The sequence below is a fragment of the Lactuca virosa genome, chromosome 4 (genome assembly GCF_052849685.1).
Source record: "Lactuca virosa cultivar CGN04683 chromosome 4, Lactuca_virosa_CGN04683_v6, whole genome shotgun sequence".
Taxonomy (NCBI): Eukaryota; Viridiplantae; Streptophyta; class Magnoliopsida; order Asterales; family Asteraceae; genus Lactuca; species Lactuca virosa.
In genome coordinates this window covers 168912481-168929673 of record NC_136429.1, presented here as the reverse complement: position 1 = coordinate 168929673, position 17193 = coordinate 168912481, and positions in this window count along the sequence as shown.

The window sequence follows — 17193 nt, the reverse complement described above, 5'->3', positions numbered from 1 at the left end:
TCTTGAAACTTTGAAAATTATCTATTAATTGGATGAGAATCATCATTACCATAACAACAAAATCAAATTTTATGAACTAAAACATTTTGTGGTAATGATTCTAATCCAAAACAGGCCAAAAAACTCGAAAATCTGTTGTCTGGACAGCCAACTCGTCGAGCCCCATACTGGACTCGACGAGTCCAAGGCAAACTTCAACCTACTCGTCGAGTACAAGAGTGGACGCGCCGAGTAGGGCTGTCAGACAGCATTTTCAGCTTTGAAAATTAACACATTGCATCAAATATAATAGAAAACAATCCTAGTCTCTGATACAACTGATGGGTTTTGGTATACTACAACATTGTATGGTGCACATACAACCCTAAATGCTTTGGATCTATGTTTTCTCTAATTATACATGTAATATTGTTTCCAAAGCATTAAGCCTACAACTAGCATACAATTGATATAAACAACATAGAATTGAGTTATAGAGTTACCTCCTTGTTGTAGCTTGTAGTTTTCTTGAGTTTGGAATTTAAGAACTTAGTGCCCCAAGTGTTGCACCTCAAATGGAATCACAACACACCTTTGGACAAAGGATGACTTTTGAGAGAGAGTATTCTTGCACCTAAAATCGGCTCATGGAATTCCAAGGATCAGTAGTGTGCCATTTTGGATGCTAAGGGGCTTCTTATATAGTGTGGCAAGATTAGGGTTACATCCATGTAAACCCTAATGCCCATGACCTTTCATATTACCTAGGATCCGTGGGTTAAAGCTCCATGGACTATCCATGGACTACCATATTGGTTTAGCCCATCCTCAATAACAATTGGCCCATATTCTAAGAATCATTGATTTACCAAATTAATCCCCATATCTTTAATTAGTCTCTTTTGACCACAAAATTAATTCCAAATTAATTCTTGATCAATACTAATTAAATCATATGATTTCATATTAATATATTGGAACTCATAATATATTAACAAATCATAAATAACTTCTTCTCAAAAGTCCATCCTATCAAATTGTCCTGGTGATTTGCAACCCAAATGGACCATGCTACTCTCGGTTCAAGTACATACCAATTATATTTATGGGCTTGGGCACCTAATCCAACACAGGAGACTCTGGTTATAATTAGGTTTTTAACGGGTACCATATTTGGTACATCAACCGGTTCACAATCCTGTTTTAACTAGTTTACATAAAGTGAAAAACCTTTTAGTAAATAACATGTAACTTTGTAAAATAGCTCCTTTGTTCCATAAGCTATACCTATTATAGTTTATAAGTTTATTTCCACGTTTTAACAATTTTTACGTATAAATACCTATTAACCGTAAGAAAAAATAATAAGTAAATCATATTGGTTAAACACAAGATTTCTTGTGTTTTACTTGTATTCCCCCCCTCCCCCCTAAAACATTGAAAAATCTTGGAAAATATGGGGGTATGAACTCACCTTGTGTGCGGTTTTGACTAGATATCGAGACGAAAGCGGTGACCTTCAGATTAAAATACGGGAGAGATGTCGTGATCCTAATGATTTTAAACACACAATAGTGTGTGAATAATATGAGCTAATTATAAACATGATTGTATATCATTAGACTATAAAGACTTAATATGATTTCCAAATGGAAATGACTTGAAGAAAAACTCCAGGAGTTGTTTTATGGATGAAAGGCATATGGTTGATGTTTTAGAGAGAAAGGTGAGTGTTTTCGTTAACTGGATGTGTAGAATGAAAGAATTGATCTTATACGAGGCTTATATATGAAGTAACTTAAGTATGAAGGAATTCATGAGGCAGTTGTATTGGTAATTGAATCCTATCACATTGATATGCTGGATTAGGATAAGATATGAGATATTTAAGGGGTTTACGCCCAAATAAATGATCTTTGGTTTGTGTTCACGGTCATACCTTGGCCGTGAGCTCTATGCTAATTTATTCCTAGGCTGTGAACACCATTGATCCTTAAACTCCAAAACCGTGAACACCTTTTATCCTTTTAATTCCAACCGTGAACTCCTTTACTTTAGACTTTAAGGCCATGAACTAAATGATCTTTGGACCGTGAACATCTTTGTGAATTAGAATCCCAAACCGTGAACACTCATTTGGTTTGAATCTCCAAACCGTGAACTACTTTTCCCTTTAATCACATTAGGCTGTGAACTCCTTTCTTCATAAGTTCTTGGCCGTAAACTCCAATATGGAGGTTATTTATGTTTTAAACCTTAATCTTTTGCCAAGTGTTGGATTATACCTTCCTAACTTAGCTTACGTTTCAATCCCTACTTCTTTGTTAACTGTTTAAACAAGCCCTAAGGCTATAGATGGTAAAATGCTACATGGATTGCAATGTGGTTTTCACTTGTGTTTGGTTAGGGTTTAAGCTTTGCTGGGTCTAAAAATTTCGAGTTGTTACATTATCCCCCCGTTAAATGGAATTCCGTCTCGAAATTCAACTCCTAAGTGGTTACTCATGAACTAGGGAAAGAGGTGGGTACTTCTGTTCCATATGATCTTCTTGTTCCCAAGTGAATTCTGATCCTCACATGGCGTTTGAGTGGATCTTCATTATAGCATCTGATGTTTTGATTGGTGGAGAGTGTGCGAGTTTGACTTACTTGTCTATGTTCATCTGATTGGTAGCATGTTCTTTCGTAGTCTTGGCAGCATTTTCCTGATGTTCATAGTAAGACTCATACTTGGTTCACCTACCATCACGTTATGTATACAAGTCGTATATAATTAAGATTGAAATGACGGTTGGATGGGTGGCTCTGCCCCAAGTCCACAACCAGACAAAGAACAGGAGATAGGGTGGAATCATACATCCTAAGTCTGTAGAATCTTAATTATATACCACTCTCGTGTATACACTCAACAGTGATAGGTTAGCCGCATGGGTACTTAGTCTTTATTCTTTGAACTTGACTTGCTGTACGAGTGATTTTCTCAGGAGATCTACTGGGGATACCTCGGGAGGGTTAGGGAAGGATATAGTACCCCTTGTATGAGTACTTCGGAGGTTTGAAACGGGAGAGGATTCTGAGGTTCGTATCTGATTTTTCGTTATGTGCAACGAGAGTTTCGTTAGTCGGTCGTTTAAGGCGAAGGGTTTTTACGTGGCACAGGAAATTGGTATGGTGAGGACCAAGCCAATCCATTTTCAAGGATGACATCAGAACTTCTTATCGTAACGGTTGTTATGTCGATTAGGAAGAAGTGTTTGTTAGAGTGGTAGTACTTTCTATGTTTATGTCTTTAGTGTTATTTGTTTTATCCTTGTTATTACTACTGCGAAAATTTGTACTGTATTTAGCGAGTACTAGCAGTACGAGTGTTCTGATAATTGAAAATAATTAACTTTCATAATATAATCCCTACCAGGTCCTTCTATAATCGCTTGGTGTATACAAGTCATGTATAATTAAGATTGGAAAGACAATCGACTGAGTGACTCTGCCCTAAATCCACAACCAGACAAGGAACAGGAAATAACGCGAAATCACTCACTCTATGCCTTCAAATCTTAATTATAAATGACCCTAATGTATACACTAAGCCATCATAGCTCACCTGCAAGGATCCTTAGTTTTTATATGAATGATGTGTTTTGCTCGGACGAGAGTGTAATTTATAACTATTTGTAAAAAGTTTTATGTTTTAAATGTATTTATTGGGAAAACGTACAGCTGTTCACAGGGGTTCCGGGACAGTCTCTCCTGCGGTAATCATTAGCACTCTTCCATCTCCGCCAGCATTCTTTATTATTGGACAATCCCTTTTGAAGTGTCTAGTTTCACCGCACTCATAACATGTCGAGTTTACTCCAATACTGGGGACTTGGTTGAGGGGATGTGTCGGCGCTCTACAGAAACGGGCAGTGTGCCCCTTCCTGTTGCAATTTCTGCAGTGTAACTCTCGGAAGGCTCCATGATGATGGAAGTTACACTTGTTGCAATTTGGGCGAATCCTCGCATATTGTCGTGCTGGCGTTGGCGTGGTAGGTGTTGTAACAGCATGAATAGCAACAATCTGTTGTTTCTTCGAGGGCTCTTGAGTTGGCTGTCCCTTTTTCCTACTCTCAGATCTTCGTTTATGCCCCCCCCCCCATTTTGGTGGTTCAGGAACGGGGGTCATTATTCCTTGGCGGACCCCATGGTCCACGAGTGTTTGTGCTAGTCGCTTGACACTGTCAAACGTGAGAGGTTTTGCAGCTATTACGTTTCCTTGGATCTGAGGGGAAGAACATACACATGATGTGAAGGTTGAAGATAAGGATCAAGAGCAGAAAATTTAGTAACACATTTACAAATGCCATTAGAATCAATAGAGTAGTGAGTATTGATTAGCGATTAGCTTTATAAAAGTTTTGTTTAGTTTTGACTTTGGTTAAAGATCCAACACTTTCTATATCACATCCAAGAATTTTCTTACACTGATATGGAATCTGAGCATTAATGATTCTTATGACATTAAAGTGACAGGATGCCCAAAAATTCAAAATAAGTTGAGTGAGATTAGCATGATCAACAACCTTTTCTTTTTTTCAGTATGAAGAAAATTATTGGTAAGCGAGATACAAGTGTTTTCCTTTCTTAAAATAATAAGGGATTTTCCTAGAGAAAAAAGTTTTTCTTTGAGAATCTTTAGCTCAAGACTGAGAGAAGATTTTTCTTTATTTGAGATCAATAAATTAAAACGTAAGAGATCGGTCATGTCATATTTTTCGATATTATCAATAGAAGAAAGATGAACATGATTTTTTTGTTGGATAAGTTGTCCAAGTCCATAACTATATTTGGTATGTACTTGACCCGAGAGTAGCATGGTCCATTTGGGTTGCACTTCACCAGGACAATTTGAAGGATGGACTTATGAGAAGAGGATAATTATGATTTATTAATATATTATAAGTTCTAATATATTAATATGAAATCATATTATTTAATTACTATTGGTCAAGAATTAATTTGGAATTAATTTTCTGATCAAAAGAGACTGATTAAATATAAGGGGTTGATTTGGTAAATCATTCATTCATATAAAGTGGGCTAATGATCCATAGTTCTTTATGTTGGGATAAACCCATGTGGTGACCCATGGATACTCCATGGAGGTTTTAACCCATGGAGCATGAGGGATATGGAGGTCATTAGGGTTTACATGGTGTAACCCTAGTTTGCCACACTATATAAGAGACCCTATGGCTACCAAAATTGGCACCTAAGTGAACTTAGAAGAGTGCTAGCCGATTTTGTGAATCAAGGAATTCTCTCTCTAGTTCTTCCATTTGTTGGTGGTGATTTGTGGTTCCATTTGAGGCATTCACATTATTAGTGCTAGGCTCTTAAATCTTCAAGGTTTTCAACTACACTAAAAGGTATGTCATCTAACTAGAATTTTTTAGTATAGATACTCCATTGTATGCTAGTTAGGATGATGATTTGGAATTTTGAAAGTTTGCATGTATATTAGAGAAAACATAGATCCAAAGCATCTAGGGTTGCATGTACACCATAGGAGTGTTAGAATGCTCAAAACCCATCATTTTTACCTTATATGCTAATGCATCGTCCCATTCTGACTTGAGGTTATCTGCAGTATGAGGAGAATCAACATTAAGAATCCCAATGTTGTCTTGTGAAGTGCCAACATGACCTTCAACAGTCTGGGCCATGAGACACTTAACTTCGTCGTCTGAAGACTTTTCCTACTCAAAAGTAGATGATAAAGTGACCATCATCTCTTGATCAGTTGAGAAGTTTTGGACCAAACGATAGACGGGAAAAGGAAGTGAGTTTCCAATAGTGATTCTTGCTTTTACATCAAGATTCAGCATCCTTTTCTCTTCCTTGCTATGAAAGGGAACAGACTTCCCTTTCAGCTTACAACCAAATGCACCATTATTTGATGATTGGCGTAAATCGGATATAGGACCTTTGTTGATGATGTTGAGCATATCGAAATCCATGCACTCTAGAACTTTCATGGCCTTTGATTCCAATGAGAGAAGTTGTATTGGTCAAACGGAGGAATCTTGTTACAAAGAGATGTCTTAGGAACTAAGGAAGACGAGATGATTACTTGAGTGTATCACAAACCCGCTCTGATACCAATTGAAGGTTTATATTTGATCGGATACATTTCATACATGAATAAGAAAATCAAAACTAATCTAAGCAAAATAATCGACATAAAGTAAATAACAGAGGAGTTCTCCAAATTGTTCCTTTCACCAAGAAAAGAGGTTGTCTTAACAAGGAAGACGGGTTTGCCAGAAAGACGATTGACACAAAGCCGTGTTGCACGAATTCACAACCTTAGGGTTTTCCCTAATGTTGTATATATACTAATCTATACATGTATCTCCCATGATTAACAGGATTGTATCTAGTCTATACTAATGATCAGATCCTTATCACAAAGATTACGGATCTTATATCTATTCTATATTTATCTATAATAACTACCTAATATACAAAAGATTACAATTTGATAATTATACTATAAGCTGACGCATTTGAACTTGATACGCTGGCGTTGTTGACATGTAGACGGTGAAGCTGATAAATCAGCGTGTCATGTGTTTGACTCATCCGATCATAAATTTTGACCTTACAGAAGATCCTTACTTTGCTTTCACTGGGGAAAACCCCACTTTTAGGAAACTTTAGGAAAGATTTCGTCTTACGATCTTCTGGGGAAATCCAAACTTAATAAATTATAGGGAGGATCTCGCCTTAGAAAATAATTTGGGAGGATCCCGCCTTAGAAAATAACTGGGGAAAATCCAAACATGATAATGTTATAAACCTTAGCAAATTACTGGGGAAGATCCCAACTTAAGATAACATGTAAATGTTATAAACCTTAGATTTAAATGTTAGGATCTTAACATATGTTTAGAAACAATAGGGTTTCCAAGTCACTATAGCGTGAAATGATCCCCTTATTCACATCCCATAGTTAGATATCGTGCGTCCAAGCGAGGTGTAAAATCCTAAACTTGTGTGAAAGAGGTAATTAAGTCTTTAAACCTTGAAGAGGATTAAGTACCCTTAATAGTAAGAGAGATGATCAGTCTTTTTCGTAGTTGATACTACATGTTACAAATGTTACCATGGGGTGGGCGTTAGCTTGGCTAACGCCCCTCCGATGCTTAAATCAGTAATGGTTTTTCGAAAAAGTAAATAAAAGAATTAGACAATAGTAAAGGGTAAAGAGTATGTACCTTTGATCTTGTTGGAATATAAAAGATTTAAACTTACATGAAATATGCTTTCAAGTGTATGGCATTATAGGATCTTGGTAAGATGTCCCTTTCCAGTGTGGCAAACTAATATTCCCCTTTCCTACTTTTGAATCGATGAGATATGGCCCTTCCCTTTTAGGTTCCCACTTACCTACACTAGGATCCATGGTATTTTGGAACACATTCCTAAGAACCGAGTCCCCAACCTGGAATCTTCTGAGTTTTATGTTCTTGTTATAACTTTTTGAAATTCTTTGTTGATGAGATACAATGCGGATGCTGGAAAGATCTCTGAGTTTATCAATAGTGTCAAGATCCTAGGTCTGGATCTCATTGTTTTTTTTCGTATCTTGGAGTTGGTATCTTGTTGTAGGGATCACCACCTCGGTTGGGATCACAACTTCTGTTCCATATACCTTCTAATATGGAGTTTGAGTTGTGGTTGTCTTTGATGTGGTCCTATCTATGTTGGATAAGGTATATAAGTCCATAACTATTTCTGGTATGTACTTGACCCGACCCGGCATGGTCCATTTGGGTTGCATGGCACCATGCAATTGGATAAACTAAAATGAGAGAAATAACACTTATGGTTTATTAATATATTATAAGTTCTAATATATTAATAATATTATTTAATTAGTTTGATCAAGAATTAATTTAGAATTAATTAAGTGATCAAAAGATAACTAATTAAATATATGGGTAGATTATGTAAATCTTCCATATCTTATATAGTGGGCTAAGAGGCTCCATGGATTATCAAGTTGGGTTCCACCCATAGGATGCTCCATGGAGGCTCCATGGGAGTTACAAACCCATGGGTCATGGAAATGAAGAGTCATGCCACATTAGGGTTTACATGGTGTAACCCTAGACGTGACACACTATATAAGCAACATGTTCTCCACCAAAATCGGCGACACTAAGAAACAAGAGGGCTAGAGCCGATTTTGCAAGTGTAAGATTCTCTCAAAGTTTACTCCTTTGCATTTGGTGTTGTGTGAAGCATTTGAGGCATCACACTTGGGGTGCTAGGCTCACAAGGTTTCAAGGATCATAATCAACAACAAGGTAAGTTATTCTATCTTTCATTCAAGTTAAAAATGTTCCCCATGTATGCTAGATAGGAATATAACCTTGGAATTCAACTTTCCATGATTATTAGACAAACATAGATCCAAGGTTATTAGGGTTGCATGTACACTTAGGAAGTGTTAGAATGCTCAAAACCCATCAGTGGTATCAGAGCCTAGGTTTGTTTGTTGTTTTTTTTGTGTGCAAACAGCTTGAAAAAAAATCGTTTTTCTGTTTTCTGCTCGTATGAAAGTTTGCACATTCGTTGCTGGAAATGGACTAGAAACATTACCCTAAACTGTTTTGATGTTTTAAAGCTTGTTTTAGATGGTGTAATGTTTATGCTAATCCATTTACAATGGCAATTATTAAAATTACAAGTTTTTTTTAAGTGTAATTTTTTATTCTTGAAAGTGTTCATATCCATGTTCTTGAACTTATGAAGATTAGATGATCATAGGAATTATTTGTAACCTTCATGGTAGTTTAATTCATGATCATAATGTGTTTTAATGGAGTCCATAACTTGTCCTCAAGTTATGGATAACCAAAAGTCTCACTTTTATTAAAGCCATTAAAAAGAACACAAGAGTTATAAAAATGAAGTGTCTTCATTTTTATTACTCAATTAATTCATAAGTTATAAGAAATGAAAAGTTTTGGAAGTTTAAAAAACTTGCCCTCAAGTTTTGGAACATGTAAAGTCTTGATTAAAACTTTAGTTCCAACCCTTAGAATTTTAAAAGTTAAAATTCAACCCTTATACTTTATAATATTATAAGTTACTAATATATATATATATATATATATATATATATATATATATATATATATATATATATATATATATGTATGTATAACGTCAAGTCGTCTTACTGCTAGTACGCCTCATTCACGAAGCCGGTCTATAAGGGGGGTATAAGGTTGTTGCCTATAAAATGGCAACTTAATGGGTGTCCACTCTCACCCACCGCTTCCTTGATTGGTGGAGGGTCGTTAGCCGAACGGGTAAGACAAGGACTTATAAATTCTCATTAAAAGTATGATGAATATTATAAAGTAACTAAATGCTTTTATTAAATTCCCAATCTTAGTTACTTTAGGAAAATGTGAATAAGGTGCTAATCCATGAAATTACACTTTACACTTTGTTTAAGTCGTTGGTGGAGCGTGTGTGGTTAACCGGCACACTAACTTGGACTTAACAAGGTAGGTAAAGGGTGACTTAAGGTTTACCATAGCATCGGTGGAGCGTGTGTGGTTTACCGGCACATCGATTGAGTGATAAACCTTGAGGGTACCAAGTGATTTGCATGGTTACTTCACACCTCGTTTTGTGATCCTCGGTATCCTAGTCACAAAACTTGGAGGGCACACTCGAGATCGAAACATGTCTTTGAAAGGTTCATTGAATCTCAAAAGAATTTAGGAATTTCTAAGAACCAATTAAAAACCTAATATTTATATTTCGTTTTTCATGGTGGAAATTGGTGAATCGTCATTCACCTACCTTTCAAATATGTTATAGCTTGGATTACGGCATACCTCTTCTAAGTTATAATATATTGTGATTGGATCCTAGCCTTAATATTACATTTGGGTGTTTTATTAAGGACTCTCTTAATATCTAAACTAATATTGTCCTCTTCTTTCAGATGTCTTCAAACAATGCTGCTTCTGGCTCTAATCCTAATGGCTCCTTTACCCGTATGAACTTGTGTGGGAAAGTCACTTTTGATGGATCCAACTTCAATGAATGGATCAGAAACATCAGGATGATTACCCGCTACGAGGACAAAGAATATGTCCTTGACAAGGAGCTTAAGGAGATTGATGAGACCTCTGCAACTCCCCAGGAGATCGCTGACTTCCGGGCACATGAAAGGGATGCTACAAAAGTGGCATGCATCATGTTGGCCACCATGACAGCGGAACTCCAAACATCCTATGAGGACTTCTACCCTTTTGAAATGCACCAAGATCTGATGGAAAGATACCATCAAAGTGCACGACAAGAGAGGTATGAAATCATATGCTCTATCATAACAACCATGATGAAGGACGGGGAATCCATCACGAGCCACATGCAGAAAATGCAAAGGTATGTGGATCGGTTGCTGAAGCTTAATGTGAACTTCCCTGAGGAGCTTGCAATAGATATCATTTTGCACTCCTTACCATCGTGCTATGATCAATTCCGCATGACATGTCACATGAATAAGGAAGAGGTCACACTCACCAAACTTCAGGGACTCCTCAAGACCGCAGAAACAGGTCTTAAGGGTAAGTCGGTTGTTAACACTCCTACTCCAAACTCCCCCCCGGTTTTGGCAATCGGGAAAGGTAGAGGGAAGAAGAGGAAGAGCTCTTCGAAGGGTACCAAGGCTAGGACCCTTGATGGATCTTCTTCAAGTGGAACCAAGAAAGGTTTTGTCACTCCTTCTTCTGACCCTAAAGAGGCTGAATGCTTCTATTGCCATGAAAAGTCACATTGGAAGCGGAACTGCCCAAAGTACCAGCAAGATGTGAAGGATGGGAAAGTTAAACCCAACCATGCAGGTATTTACACTATCTTATCTAATAACTCACCCCATTCTAACTCTTGGGTCCTTGATACCGGTTGTGGTATTCATATCTGTTCTGATTTGCAGGGACTAAGAAGAAGTGAGAATGTGGAGCATGGAAGAATAAACTTAAAGCTTTACCTGTCACCAAGATTGGAGTTTATACTTTATCGCTAAGTAGTGGGTTTAGTTTAGATTTGAATAAATGTTGTTATTCGCCAGAAATGGCAAGAAATATTATTTCCTTTCATGCATTGTATAAACAAGGTTTCACCTTTTCATTTTGATAATGAAGTTGGTTCGATTAATGCTTTCTTTAATAATGTTCTTTATTTTAAAGCATTACCTTGTGATGGTGTGTATGAAACTGTATCTGTGGTTGATAACTTAGGAAATAATGTATTGTGTATTGATTCTGTTAATGATAATAACTTGGATAAAGCATCATTATGGCATTGTCGTCTTGGACATATAAGCAAGAAACGCATAGGCCAACTCCAAAAGGATGGAGTATTGGAGTCATTTGACCTAAAGTCAGATGATAGTTGCGAATCATGCTTACTTGGAAAAATGACAAAGTCACCCTTCACAGGTTCTTGTGAGAGGGGTGAAGGTTTGTTGGATCTTATACACACGGATGTGTGTGGGCCCTTCAAACATGCCACAAGGGATGCTAATCGTTATTATTTGACTTTTACTGATGATTACAGTAGATATGGATATGTCTACTTAATCAAGCATAAGTCAGAGACTTTTGAGAGGTTTAAAGAGTTTAAACAGGAAGTCGAGAATCAATTGGGCAGGAACATTAAGATGCTTCGATCCGATCGAGGTGGTGAGTATCTTAGTTCAGAGTTCCTCGACTATCTTAGGGAATGTGGGATTGTCTCACAATTGACACCTCCCAGGACACCGCAGTTGAATGGTGTAGCTGAGAGGCGTAATCGAACCTTGTTGGATATGGTTCGTTCCATGATGAGTCGAGCTTCGCTACCAATCTCATTTTGGGGGTATGCCTTAGAGACTGCCGCCCATATCCTTAATCTAGTTCCCACAAAGAAAGTTGCCAAAACTCCTCATAAGATGTGGACTGGTAAAGTACCCAAACTAGACCACATTAAGATTTGGGGTTGCGAGGCTTTCGTGAGACGCGAGACTCATGATAAGCTCGAACCTCGAAGTGAGAGGTGTATTTTCATCGGCTACCCACAGAAATCCTTTGGTTACCTCTTCTACAGACCTAGTGAGAATGTGGTCTTTGTAGCTAGGAGGGCTTTCTTTTGAGAGAGAGAGAGTTCATAAGCCAAGGAGACAGTGGGAGGCAAGTTGACCTTGAAGAAATTCAAGAGTCAAGTGGTGAAGGAACTTCAAACCCTAGCACTCAACTTGAGGAGGAAACTTTTGTTGAGCCAATTGACAAGTCTGTACATCTGAGGCGTTCCACAAGGGTTAGGAATGCACCTGAGCATTACTATGGATTCCATATTACTACGGAAGGTGATACACTTATCAGTGATGAGACACTGATAGGTCTGGATGAACCTAACAGTTACGCGGAAGCCATGGCAGGCCCTGAGTCAGCCAAGTGGAAAGAGGCAATGGACAGCGAGATACAGTCCATGTATGACAATCAAGTTTGGAACTTGGTTGAGAATGTACCAGGTCATAAGACTGTAGGGTGCAAATGGATCTTCAAGAAGAAGACCGACATGGATGGTAATGTACACACTTATAAGGCACGACTGGTTGCAAAGGGTTTCTCACAAACTCCGGGAGTTGATTATGATGAGACCTTTTCTCCAGTGGCCAAGATTAAGTCTATTAGGGTTCTGTTAGCCATAGCTGCATATCATGACTATGAAATATGGCAAATGGATGTCAAAACCGCTTTCCTTAATGGAAAGTTGGCTGAGGATGTTTACATGAGTCAGCCAGAGGGTTTTGTCAACACAGCGTACCCTAATAGAGTGTGTAAGCTTGAGAAATCCATTTATGGGTTAAAGCAAGCACCTCGCAGATGGAATCTTTGCTTTGATGAGAAAGTCAAGGAATTTGGCTTTTCTAGGAGTAAAGATGAATCTTGTGTATATGTCAAGGCTAGTGGGAGTATAGTTAGCTTTTTGGTATTGTATGTGGATGACATACTACTCATAGGAAATGACATCCCAACTCTGCAGGAAGTTAAGTCCTGGCTTGGGAAGTGTTTCTCTATGAAGGACCTAGGAGAAGCTGCCTATATTCTAGGGATAAGGATCTTGAGAGACCGGAGTAAAAGACTAATTGGACTTAGTCAGAGTACTTACTTGGATAAGGTGTTGAAGAGATTCGGCATGCAGGACTCCAAGAAAGGAGAGTTACCCATCCAGAGTAAAGCCAGATTGAGTAAGACACAAAGCCCTAGTACTGAGGCTGAGATAGCAGAAATGAGTCGAATACCTTATGCTTCGGCTGTAGGATCGATCATGTATGCTATGACGTGTACTCGACCTGATGTAGCCTTTTCTTTAAGCATGGTTAGCAGGTATCAAGGGAACCCTGGCAAGGCACACTGGACTGTGGTAAAGAATATCCTCAAGTACCTACGGAGGACTAAGGACTGGGTCCTTACCCTCGGTGAGAGTGAAGACTTGAGAGTTGTAGGGTATAGTGATGCTAGCTTTCAGACTGATAGGGATAATTTCCGCTCTCAGTCAGGCTGGGTCTTTACCTTAAATGGAGGAGCAATTTCTTGGAAGAGTTCCAAGCAAGAGACAGTGGCTGATTCAACTTGCGAATCAGAGTATATAGCAGCTAGCGAGGCAGCAAAGGAGGCGATATGGATGAAGAACTTCATTGGAGACCTTGGAGTTGTACCAGCTATTAAAGAGCCAATGGAAATTTTCTGTGATAGTGAAAGTGCAGTTGCCTTAGCCAAGGAACCAAGGGATCACGGGAGATCCAGACACATCGACAGAAAATACCATTTCATCAGACATCGAATAGAAGAAGGACTCCTCGTGGCAAAGAGGGTATCATCGGATGAGAATCCAGCAGATCCCCTCACGAAGGGGTTAAGCATCTCCAGCATGCTCGGAGCATAGGGCTGAAGGATGATATTAGATTTAGTAGTTAGATAACCTTGAAATTTGTAAAGTGTAATTGACATTAGATGATGAATAAAAGGTGTTTTATTTATGAGTAAAGTGTTGCTATCTCTTGTCGATCGTTTACTATATTTCTTTTGCATGTTTTGACTTCCAGAATAATTATGTTTGGTATATCATATTATTCGAACCTCCACAGTCGGTCATATGTCGGAAGTAGGTATGAATCAAGACTGTCATGATTGGTTGTAGAGGTCTAAGTTGTTGGACATGGCTACAACACTCATGAGTGCTCATAAGTTCTGAGCATTGGACTCAACCCACGCTCACTGGAATCACTTCATGGAATTTATCTCGAGTGATCGTGAGACGGTAATATCATATAAGTCTTCAAACCTAGAGATATGATTTGTTACTTATGAGTTGGTTATGCATTGATTGTACGTTAACGCATTGGTAACTCGATGTTATAAAACGTGCTTTTGTGTATAATTCAATGAGTGGTAGAACAAACATATGAGTCGAAGTTTATCTGTTCCTTCTTGGATTAGAAGCTGATATCTGGGCCCCTCGATGATTTTGTTTTGACCTATGTACCGGGCCCGGTCAGAACTAAGTTGATGTGTTCAATTAAGTTCTTTGTCAAACAAATCGGAAATCGGGAAACAAACTGCTGGACAATAAGTAAGACATTGTTCCATGTATTTGTCCGGCTGATATCTAGAACAGAGGATTATATGATCACTTATCTTAAATGGCGTATCATCATCTTCTCAGTTCCGAGAGACCTTGAAAGAGCTACGATTGCCGATCGGTTCCTGAAGTATTGCAGTTATAGTTATTAAACTTATCCAAGTGGGAGACTGTTGGATAAGGTGTATAAGTCCATAACTATTTCTGGTATGTACTTGACCCGACTCGGCATGTTCCATTTGGGTTGCATGGCACCATGCAATTGGATAAACTAAAATGAGAGAAATAACACTTATGGTTTATTAATATATTATAAGTTCTAATATATTAATAATATTATTTAATTAGTTTGATCAAGAATTAATTTAGAATTAATTAAGTGATCAAAAGATAACTAATTAAATATATGGGTAGATTATGTAAATCTTCCATATCTTATATAGTGGGCTAAGAGGCTCCATGGATTATCAAGTTGGGTTCTACCCATAGGATGCTCCATGGAGGCTCCATGGGAGTTACAAACCCATGGGTCATGGAAATGAAGAGTCATGCCACATTAGGGTTTACATGGTGTAACCCTAGATGTGACACACTATATAAGCAACATGTTCTCCACCAAAATCGGCGACACTAAGAAACAAGAGGGCTAGAGCCGATTTTGCAAGTGTAAGATTCTCTCAAAGTTTACTCCTTTGCATTTGGTGTTGTGTGAAGCATTTGAGGCATCACACTTGGGGTGCTAGGCTCACAAGGTTTCAAGGATCATAATCAACAACAAGGTAAGTTATTCTATCTTTCATTCAAGTTAAAAATGTTCCCCATGTATGCTAGATAGGAATATAACCTTGGAATTCAACTTTCCATGATTATTAGACAAACATAGATCCAAGGTTATTAGGGTTGCATGTACACTTAGGAAGTGTTAGAATGCTCAAAACCCATCAATCTACCCATAAGACGAAAGGAAGTTCTTCGTCCCATCTTCCTTTCTTCGCATCTAGCCTTTTCTTCAGATTATTGACTATGATTTTGTTGCTAGATTATGCTTGACCATTAGCTTGGGGATGAGCAGGAGTAGAAACTATAATTTTAATTCACCAACTGGTGCATAAGTCTCTAGTCCTTTTGCTTATGAATTGGAATCCATTATCACATATGATTTCAGCTGAGATCCCCAACCTAGTCAAGATATTACATATAATAAATGAGACAACCTCTTTATCTCTTACCTGAACAAAGGCTTCAGCCTCTATCCATTTTAAGAAATAGTCTGTCATTAATAGCATAAATACCTTTCCTCCAAGGGCCTTTGGTAATATTCCAACTATATCCATTCCACATTTCATGAATGGCCAGGAGGAAATGATGGGGTATAGATGCTTTGCCGGTTGATGAACGATGTTACTATATCTTTGACAAGCATCACACTTTTGTGAATGAAAGAAGGCATATTTTTTCATTGTTGGCCAATAGTATCATGTCCTTAGTATCTTGGAGCATAAGGATCTGCCCCCAATATGTTTTTCACAATCTCCTCCATGTATATCTTTTAGAACTTCTATAGCTTCTTGATCTTCCAAACATATTAGGTATTGACCTGCCATGGAGTTTTTGTATAATTTCCCGCGGATCATCACAAAGCATGAGACTCTCATCTTGAATCCTTTATCCCCTTTTCCTTCTTTTGGAATTGTGCCATATTGGAGGTATTTCATGATGGGTTTGATCCCCGGATTTTGGTGGATCCCGTTTATGAGTATCTTGATTATTTTTTCTACTAGGATCCTTATGAATGGGTTGAGGGTCAGGATCCTGAATCATAACGATGTTGGCTGTCTGATTATGGTTACTGGGATCTTCAATCGTTGGGATATTTACATGGATTATTGGAATTCTTGTCTCTGATGGGATTCTAATAGAAGGTCCCAGTTGTTGGGTTTTGATCATTCTAACACTCCTAAGTGTACATGCAACCCTAAATACCTTGGATCTATGTTTTCTCTATTATACATGCAAATATGAATATTCCAAGGTATTACCCTAACTAGCATACAATCTTAGATACTTGGGTAATAAACTAGATAGAAAATACATACCTTGTTGATGTAGCTTGACTCCATGAAGCTCGAGAGCCTAGTGCCCAAAGTGTGACACCTCAAATGGTTCACACAACATCACCAACACATGGAATAACCATGAGAAGAAGACACTCATGCTCAAATCGGCTAGCCCTCATATATGTATCACTAGTGTCAATTTATTGAGCTAAAGGGGTCCTTATATAGTGTGCACATTAGGGTTACTCCATGTAACCCATGACTTTACCCATTACTTATGCTCCATGGGTTTTAACCTCCATGGAGTATCCATGGATCACCACATGGGTTAAACCCAACATAAGGAATCATGGATCATAAGCCCACATATATAAGAATGAATGATTTACACAATCAATCCCCATATATTTAATTAGTCTCTTTTCGATCACTAAATTAAGTCCAAATTAATTCTTGA